The sequence below is a fragment of the Ahaetulla prasina genome, chromosome 1 (assembly GCF_028640845.1).
Source record: "Ahaetulla prasina isolate Xishuangbanna chromosome 1, ASM2864084v1, whole genome shotgun sequence".
In the NCBI taxonomy this organism is placed as follows: domain Eukaryota; kingdom Metazoa; phylum Chordata; class Lepidosauria; order Squamata; family Colubridae; genus Ahaetulla; species Ahaetulla prasina.
The window spans coordinates 363,329,128-363,338,811 of NC_080539.1; positions in this window are offsets into that span (position 1 = coordinate 363,329,128).

The window sequence follows — 9,684 nt, forward strand, 5'->3', positions numbered from 1 at the left end:
TACACTTTCTCTGTCTCTGAGGTTAACAAAAGTATTACCATAAACTGTTCCCTTTCGGAATCCCTTTCTGGTTTAAGCTTTTCCAGAATATTCCATTTCCTCCCTCCCTCCCTCCCTTCAATTTTCTGCTATTCTATAACAGCAAAATTGTTTTTTTTAATCTATTTTATATTTTCTTGGGAGAGAGGGAAGAAATTCTTATTTTATTTTATTGTTTTATTTTATTTTTTTAAAAACTGGGGGAGAGATTTCATGGGTGTTTTGCTTGCTTGTTTTGTTTCTGCTGGAGACGTACAAAATATTTTGACACCGCCACTCCAGAATTATCCTGAGCTTAACGCAATCCCATCTGAAGCTCAAAAGCTTCAGGATGATCAGGAGGACATTGGGAGTCCTCTAGTAACAACGACAGTAGTTTTGTGCACTTCTAATTTTGGCAACTTGTGAGGTCCCTTTCCTTTGAAGTCTGCCATGTTGGCTGTATAACACCTGATGTCCAATGATTGACTTTAGCATTAGCACCTTGGTCCTCTCTGTGGCCATGTAGAATCATTGAGCTGTCTCCAAAACAGACTCACTTGTTATGTCCAAAGACACCAGCTATTTAATTGCCCAGAGACTGGTCTGACCCAAAGGAAAACTGAAAGTAAATTTCTGAAGTGTCCTTTGGGGCATCACGGATATAGGATTTTGGGATGCTCATGCCTCATGCCTCCTTGATGGCCCAGGGACTCAGAAGAGGTGATATTTACTAGCCAAAAATTCTCCCATCACATCCCTTTGCCATGAGCAATTGGTTAATAGAATAATCTTCTAGCAGAAGACATGGGAGTGAGACAGGCAGTAAGGCAGCTAGATAAATAGATAGATAAGTAGCTGGCTAGGTATCTGAGTAATAGAGCGAGAGCTAACCAAACTATTTTTGGAGTTTGGAATTAGCAGCTCAAATAGGATTAATCTCGATAATACTCAGCTCAGCCTCTGTCCAGAACTTGTAGGTAAGGACATCGGATGTTCACCACACTCATAGCAGGAAGGGAGATAGATATGTCAGGAGGGAATGTTTTGACACTTGTAAGTTTGGGATGAGCAACCGAGAGTGCCAAAGGTACCTTTTCCCCGCCTAAAATCTGAGGATTTAATCCTGCTCTTCTTTCAGAGGTATACAGGTCGTCCCCAATTTACGACCACAACTGAGCTCAATATTTTTGTTGATGAGTGAGACAACTGTTAAGTGAGTTTTGCCCCATTTTACAACCTTCCTTGCCACAGTTGTTAAGTGGAATCGCTGAAGTTGTGAAGTTAGTAACACGGTTGTTAAGTGAATCTGGCTTCTCCATTGACTTTGCTTGTCAGAAGGTTGCAAAAGGGGATCGCGTAACCCTGGGACACTGCAACCGTCATAAATATGAGTCAATTGCTAAGCTCTGAATTATGATCGCGTGATCATGGGGATGCTGCTACAGTGGTAAGCATGAAAAATGGTCTTAAGTCACATTTTTCAGTGCCGTTGTAACTTTGAATGATCACTAAATGAATGGTTGTAAGTCAAGGACTACCTGGGGTAGTCCGCCACTTATGTCCACAACTGGGACCAGAATTTCCTTTGCTAAGCAAGATGGTTGTTATTTGAGACACACCCAATTTTATGTTCTTTTTTAACATGATTGTTAAGCGAACCACTACAGTTGTGAATCACGTGATTGTTAAGCAAATCTGGCTTCCCACATCGACTTTGCTTGTCAGAAGCCAAGTGGGAAGGTTGCATATGGCGATCGCATCATCCTGGAATGTTACAAACATTGCAAATACAGGCCAGTTGCCAAGTGTCCCAACTTTGTACATGTGACCATGGGGGTTCTGTGATAGCTATAAATGCAAAAACCGATTGTAAGTCTCTTTCTTCAGTGCCAATAGAATATAGAATAACAGAGTTGGAAGGGACCTTGGAGGTCTTCTAGTGCAACCCCCTGCCTACGCAGGAATCCCGACACCATCTCAGACAGATGGTTATCCAACATTTTCTTAAAAATTTCCAGTGTTGGAGCATTCACAACTTCTGCAGGCAAGTCGTTCCACTTATTAATTGTTCTAACTGCCAAGAAATTTCTCCTTAGTTCTAAGTTGCTTCTCTCCTTGATTAGTTTCCACCCATTGCTTCTTGTCCTGCCCTCAGGTGCTTTGGAGAATAGTTTGACTCCCTCTTCTTTGTGGCAGCCCCTGAGGTATTGGAACACTGCTATCATGTCTCCCCTAGTCCTTCTTTTCATAAAACTAGACATATCCAGTTCCTGCAACCGTTCTTCATATGTTTTAGCCTCCAGTCCCCTAATCATCTTGATTGCTCTTCTCTACATTCTTTCTAGAGTCTCAACATCTTTTTTACATCGTGGCGACCAAAACTAAATGCAGTATTCCAAGTGTGGCCTTACTAAGGCATTATAAAATGGCATTAACACTTCACGTGATCTTGATTCTATCCCTCTGTTTATGCAACCTAGGACTGTGTTGGCTTTTTTGGCAGCTGCTGCACACTGCTGGCTCATACCTAAATGGTTGTCCACTAGGACACCAAGATCCCTCTCACAGTTACTACTGTTGAGCAAGGTATCACATACACTGTACCTGTGCATTTTGTTTGTAAGGTTGTATAGCTGCTAAATGAATGGTTGTAAGTCAAGAACTGACTGTACATAATGAAAGAAAGACAAAAACTAACCAAAGTAAAAGGTGCAGAGCTAGACGCTCTCACTCACGCCCTCGTGACGTCTCGCCTGGATTACTGCAACGCTCTCTACATGGGGCTCCCCTTGAAGGGCATCCGGAGGCTACAGTTAGTCCAGAATGCGGCTGCGCGGGTGATAGATGGAGCCCCTCGTGGCTCCCGCATAACACCCATCCTGCGCAGGCTGCACTGGCTACCTGTGGCCTTCCGGGTGCGCTTCAAGGTTTTGGTGACCACCTTTAAAGCGCTCCATGGCATAGGGCCGGGTTATCTACGGGACCGCCTACTGCGACCAGATACCTCTCACCGACCCGTGCGCTCTCACAGGGAGGGACTCCTCAGGGTGCCGTCAGCTAGGCAGTGTCGTCTGGCGACGCCCAGGGGAAGGGCCTTCTCTGTGGGGGCTCCCGCCCTCTGGAACGAGCTCCCCCCAGGACTCCGTCAACTTCCGGACCTTCGAACCTTCCGTCGCGAGCTCAAGACACATTAGTTTTATTAGATTTTTATAGTTTTAGTTTATTCATCTGTGCAGGACTGGCTTAGATTTTAAATTTTACAGGGGTTTTAAATTGATTTTAATATTTATATTTCTATTTTTAATGATAGGGCATTGGAATAAGTTTTTTAAAGATTATTTTAATTTTGTATATTGATGTTTTATATGCCTGTGAACCGCCCTGAGTCCTTTGGGAGATAGGGCGGTATATAAATTTAAATAATAAATAAATAAAATAAATAAATAATAGAACCTTTCTTTTCTTTTCTTTTTAATGAAAGCTTACATTCTCAGCAAACTGAATGTTGCATCTGGAGCATATTGTGCCACAATTTCTAACATATGCCGGTGAAACACGGACACCAACCTCACAATCACTACAAAAGCTACGAGCAGCGCAAAGAGCCATGGGAAAGATACATTGCTCGGCATCACAAGGCAAGATAAAAAGACTTGCACATGGATTAGAGAACAAAGTCATCAATACAATATCATCAAGAGAGTAAAAGAATGGAAATAGAAATGGTCACATAGCAAGAAGAACAGACGGCAGGTGGACCAAGGCAGTCACAGAATGGATTCCACTTGATAAAAAGCATCCACAAAAGAGATCTAGAACAAGACGGATCGATGACATCGGCAAATTTCTGCTGGCCTAATTGGCAAAAGAAACTTCAGGACCGTATTGGTTGGAAACATGCAGAAGAGGCCTTCATCCTGCAGTGGATAGACAATGGCTAAAATGATGATGATGATGATGATGATGACAACCAAAAAGATAGTTTGCACAAGCCCCTTTGCCAAACCCACATCCCAAAGCATACAGAAGCCATTTTGACTACCAGCACCCAATTCCCTTTGTGTTTCTTCAGCACTGCTACCCCTGTTCATCAAGAGAGCAATGCCCTTATTTAGGTAGGAGCAGAAAGCTTTGTAACCCAGAGATGGCAAATTACATAAGCTCCTAATAGGCTTATAAACACAAGCTGCTGTTTGCATTCTTATTATCGTCCTTTGCCACCGCCGCCTCGCCTCACAAATGGGGCAGCCAAGGAAGTACATTATAAAATTCTTATTATAGACCTTTGTGCTGGTACAGCAAATACTTTAAAATTTGCAATTGGGGTCAGCGCCGTAATTGCCAAAGAAGGATTTTCCAGTGATTTTCCAATCAATATCTTTTATAACTGTTTCTTTAGCGTGTTCCTCTCTCTCTCTCAGATTTCTCAAAACTTACATAGAGGTAGTCCTCGATTTACAACCACATTTGGGATCAGAATTTTTATCATTAAGCAAGGAGGTTGTTAAGTGAGCCGAGCCCGATTTTATGATCTTTTTCCCCACAATTGTTAACCAAACCACTGCAGTTGTTAAGCGAACCACAGTTGTTAAGCAAATCCACAATTGCATGATGTTTCATCAAGGTTTATTAAGAGAAGGCTTGGAGTTGATATAACATTTGGCTTTGGTTGTGGTAAATGCTGAAATGCTTGTCTTTCTACATAGAAAGACATGTTAGTACGGGTGGTCCTCAACTTACAACCACGATTGGGACCAGAATTTCCATTGCTAAGCAAGGTGGCTGTTAGGTGAATTGTATCTGATGTAATGACCTTTTTTGCCACGATTGTTAAATGAATCAGTGCATTTATTAAGTGAATCAGGCAGCTATTAAATGAAGGCTCTGTGTTAGGCCCAGTACTCTTCAACATCTTCATCAATGACTTGGACAACTCATCTGATGGGGAACTCATCAAATTTGCAGATGACATCAAGCTGGCAGGAATAGCCAACACTCCAGAAGATAGGCTCAAGATGCAGAAGGATCTTGACAGACTTGAACATTGGGTGCTATCTAACAAAATGAAATTTAATAGTGAAAAAGTAAGGTTCTACATTTAGGCAAAAAAAAATAAATGCACAGGTACCGTATATGTGGTACCTTGCTCAATAGTAGTACCTGTGAGAGGGATCTTGGAGTCCTAGTGGATAACCATTTAGATATGAGCCAGCAATGTGCAGCAGCTGCGAAAAAAGCCAACACAGTTCTGGGCTGCATAAACAGAGGGATAGAATCAAAATCACGTGAAGTGTTAGTGCCACTTTATAATGCCTTGGTAAGGCCACACTTGGAATATTGCATTCAGTTTTGGTTGCCACGATGTGAAAAAGATGTTGAGACTCTAGAAAGAGTGCAGAGAAGAGCAACAAAGATGATTAAGGGACTGGAGGCTAAAACATATGAAGAACGGTTGCAGGAACTTGGTATGTCTAGTTTAATGAAAAGGACTAGGGGAGACATGATAGCTGTGTTCCAATATCTCAGGGGTTGCAACAGAGAAGAGGGAGTCAAACTATTCTCCAAAGCACCTGAGGGTAGAACAAGAAGTAATGGGTGGAAACTAATCAAGGAGAGAAGCAACTTAGAACTAAGGAGAAATTTCCTGACAGTTAGAACAATCAATAAGTGGAACAACTTGCCTGCAGAAGTTGTGAATGCTCCAACACTGGAAATTTTTGGGAAAATGTTGGATAACCATTTGTCTGAAATGGTGTAGGGTTTCCTGCCTGGGCAGGGGGTTGGACTGGAAGACCTCCAAGGTCCCTTCCAACTCTGTTATTATGTTATGTTACGTTATGAATCCTGCTTCCCCCTATTGATTTTGCAGGTCAGATGGTCGCAAAATGACCCCAGGAAATTGCAACCGTCATAAAGATGAGTCGGTTGCTAGGCGTCTGGATTCTGATCATGTGACCATAGGGGTGCTGCAACGGTCGTCAGAGTGGAGAACGGTCATAAGTTGCTTTTTTTAGTGCCATTGTAACTTTGAACAGTCATTAAATGAACTGTTGTAAGTTGAGGACTACCTGTTTCCTATGAAGTTATCCTGCGAGCTCACATAAAAATATCAATCTACAGCCATATAGGCTGTATATTCCTGCGACATTAGATCAATTGTGGCTTTTGGCATCAGATGCACATCAGCACAAAATTGTATAGCCTTAAGAAAAATACTAGTAGTCCTTGACTTACAGCCATTCGTTTAGCATCTATTCAAAGTTACAACACCAGTGAAGAAAGTGATTTAGAATTAGGCTTCGCACTTGCAACTATTGAGAATCCCCACAGTCATGTGATCATAATTTGGGCAATTTGGGCAAATGCAACTGGTATGCATTTACAAGAGTTGCAGGATCCCAAGGTCATGGGATTGCCATTTGTGACCTTCCCAGCCAGCTTCCAACAAGCAAAGACAATGGGGAGAAATGGATTTGTTTAATGACTGCATGATTCACGTAACAGCCACAGGGATTCGTTTAACAACTGTGGCCAAAAAGGTCATAAAATCGGATGCAGCTCACTTACCAACCACCTTGCTTTAAGCAATGGAAATTCTGTTCCCAACTGTTCCCAACTGCGGTCGTGCAATGAGGATCACCTGTATTAACATGTCCTTCGTGACAAGCATTTCAGCATTTACCAACAGCCAAAGCCAAAAATTATGCCGACTCCAAATCTATTAACAAACCTTAATGAAACATCATGTGCAAATTCAAAGCTGACGTTCTATAATCAATGTATTCTGTGCAAGGGGAAATAAAGATTATTATGAGTCTGTGGCTCAGACTGGTAAGACAGTCTGTTATTAACAGCAGCTGCTTGCAATTACTGCAGGTTCAAGTCCCACCAGGCCCAAGGTTGACTCAGCCTTCCATCCTTTATAAGGTAGGTAAAATGAGGACCCAGATTGTTGGGGGCAATAAGTTGACTTTGTATATAATATACAAATGGATGAAGACTATTGACTGACATAGTGTAAGCCGCCCTGAGTCTTCGGAGAAGGGCGGGATATAAATGCAATATATATATATATATATATATAGGTCTTTGTTTGTTCGGGTTTTCTCCCGTGTAAAATTGGAAGTGTCTTGGCGACGTTTCGACGAAGTCTCATTCGTCATCTTCAGGCTTCAGCTTCGTACTTCTGGGAGCAACATTGCTCCCAGAAGCACGAAGCTGAAGCCTGAAGATGACGAATGAGACTTCGTCGAAACGTCGCCAAGACACTTCCAATTTTACGCGGGAGAAAACCCGAATAACCAAAGACCTACATACAAACACCCGTGAAAACCTCAGAAAACACACACACACACACACACATATATATATATATATTAAATATTATAAGTTGTGATGTTCCGAGATTTTATTTATATATTTCAAGAAAGGGTACAGATGTCCTTCATTTTTAAAAAAATGCATTGGAATTTTGTGGCCTCGAAAAATTTAAGAAACTCTGGAATAAAAGTTGATATAATTCTCCGCAATAGAAGAGAAATGTGGACAGCCTTGAGCCTTTAGCTACCCTCCAACCCTCTGCCCCCCCCCCCCAAATTCCTCCAAATGTCACTAGCAGATTTTGACAGATGGGGAAACTCACTAAACGTGTGGAGAATGATAATATATCAAGCTTTTAATTAATGTAGTTTAATATTAATTCAACTGAACTGGGTTCAAACTTGATTTTTTTTTTGGTGTGGCTTGGTTTGCCAATCCAAGTCATTTGGTTAATTTAGATAAGATTATTTTCCTTTATTTTTTTTTTTAATTTACATTTATATCCCGCCCTTCTCCGAAGACTCAGGGCGGCTTACAGTGTATAAGGCAATAGTCTCATTCTATTTGTATATTTACAAAGTCAACTTATTGCCCCCCCCAACAATCTGGGTCCTCATTTTACCTACCTTATAAAGGATGAAAGGCTGAGTCAACCTTGGGCCTGGTGGGACTAGAACCTGCAGTAATTGCAGGCATCTGTGTTTTAATAACAGGCTTCTAACAGCCTGAGCTATCCACGGCCCTTAATGACATTGCCTTCAAAAGAGGACCGAACATTTCTGTTTCTCCCTGCCAATGACATATAATAATCAGATTACTGGCTTTCTACTTACATCTGTCTGTCTTCCTATCTGCCTCAGGAATACCCAAAAAATGAATTTAGTGAATCACTGTAAGTTGTTAAATTAGTAACACAATTGCTAAGTGAATCTGGTTTCCCCATTGGCTTTGGTTGTCAAAAGGTCGCAAAAGGGGATCACATGACCCTGGGATGCTGCAACTGTCATAAATATGAATCAATTGCCAAGCTTCTAAATTTTGATCATGTGACCATGGGGATGCTGCAATGGTCATTAGTATGAAAAATGGTCATAAGTCACTTTTTTCAGTGTCGTCGTAACTTTGGTCACTAAACGAAAGGCTGTAAGTTGAGGACTACCTGTACCTTTAAAATCTGAATAAACATTAGCTCATATAGTAAACTACAGTAAGAGCAAGTTGTAGGAGGTAAGCAGTTAGTAAAAGACTAATGATGTTACCTAGCTGGATAATGAAACGTCTGCAAGAAAACCACCAAGTTCAGAGAGCACCAAGGGCCCCATAATAAAAGTTTGTCAAAGACGGTGCCAACTGATTTGTTGAAGTGGGCAGTTCCATAGGTTAAATCAATGTTTCTCAAACTCAGCCACTTTAAACAGTGTGGACTTCAACTCCCACAATCCCATAGCCAGAAATGTTGGCTGTGGAATTCTGGGAGTTGAAGTCCACACAGCTTAAAGTAACTGAGTAACTGGCTGAAATGCAGGTCATAAAAAAGCCTCTTCTCTTCGCCTTCGCAATGAAGATACTGTTTTCCTGTGTTTTAATCAGAGGTGGGTTTCAGCAGGTTCTGACCAGTTCTGGAGAACCGGTAGCGGAAATTTTGAGTAGTTTGGAGAACCGGTAGTAAAACTTCTGACTGGCCCCATCCCCAATCTATTCTCTACCTCCTGAGTTCCAGCTGATTGGGAGGAAATGGGGATTTTGTAGTAACCTTCCCCTGGAGTGGGGTGGGAATGGAGATTTTACAGTATCCTTCCCCTGCCCCGCCCACCAAGCCCCGCCCACCAAGCCATGCCACACCCACCAAGCCACACCCACAGAACCAGTAGTAAAAAAATGTGAATCCCACCACTGGTTTTAATGGCACGCTTAACCAAACTAGTCAAAATCCCAACCAATACAATCTCATATCATCCCTAAGTTTGTTTAATCATAATTGAATTTTCAATGGTTTCATCCCTTCTGTGAACAAAATCCATCCATAAGTGTGCAATTTCTGGTCTTGTGCTAATCTGCAGAAAGGGCTGGATGGGAACACAGCCAAATGAAGACTCTCTCCACCACATATTAGATCCGAACCTGGATGACATGAAGGGAAGCGATCTATAAAGTATTTTGCACTTGAGGCCTTGAGGGTTTTAAGATCTTCAGAACCATTTTTGAGTTGTGGGGCAAACAAACCAGGATCTGAGGTAGCCCTTACATGAATCTCCATCTGGGCAGCAAAATATCTCTGACTGGCCAAGAAAGATGCAAAGACATGAACCTTAATTGGGCAAGATGAGAGATTTTCATAAAGTT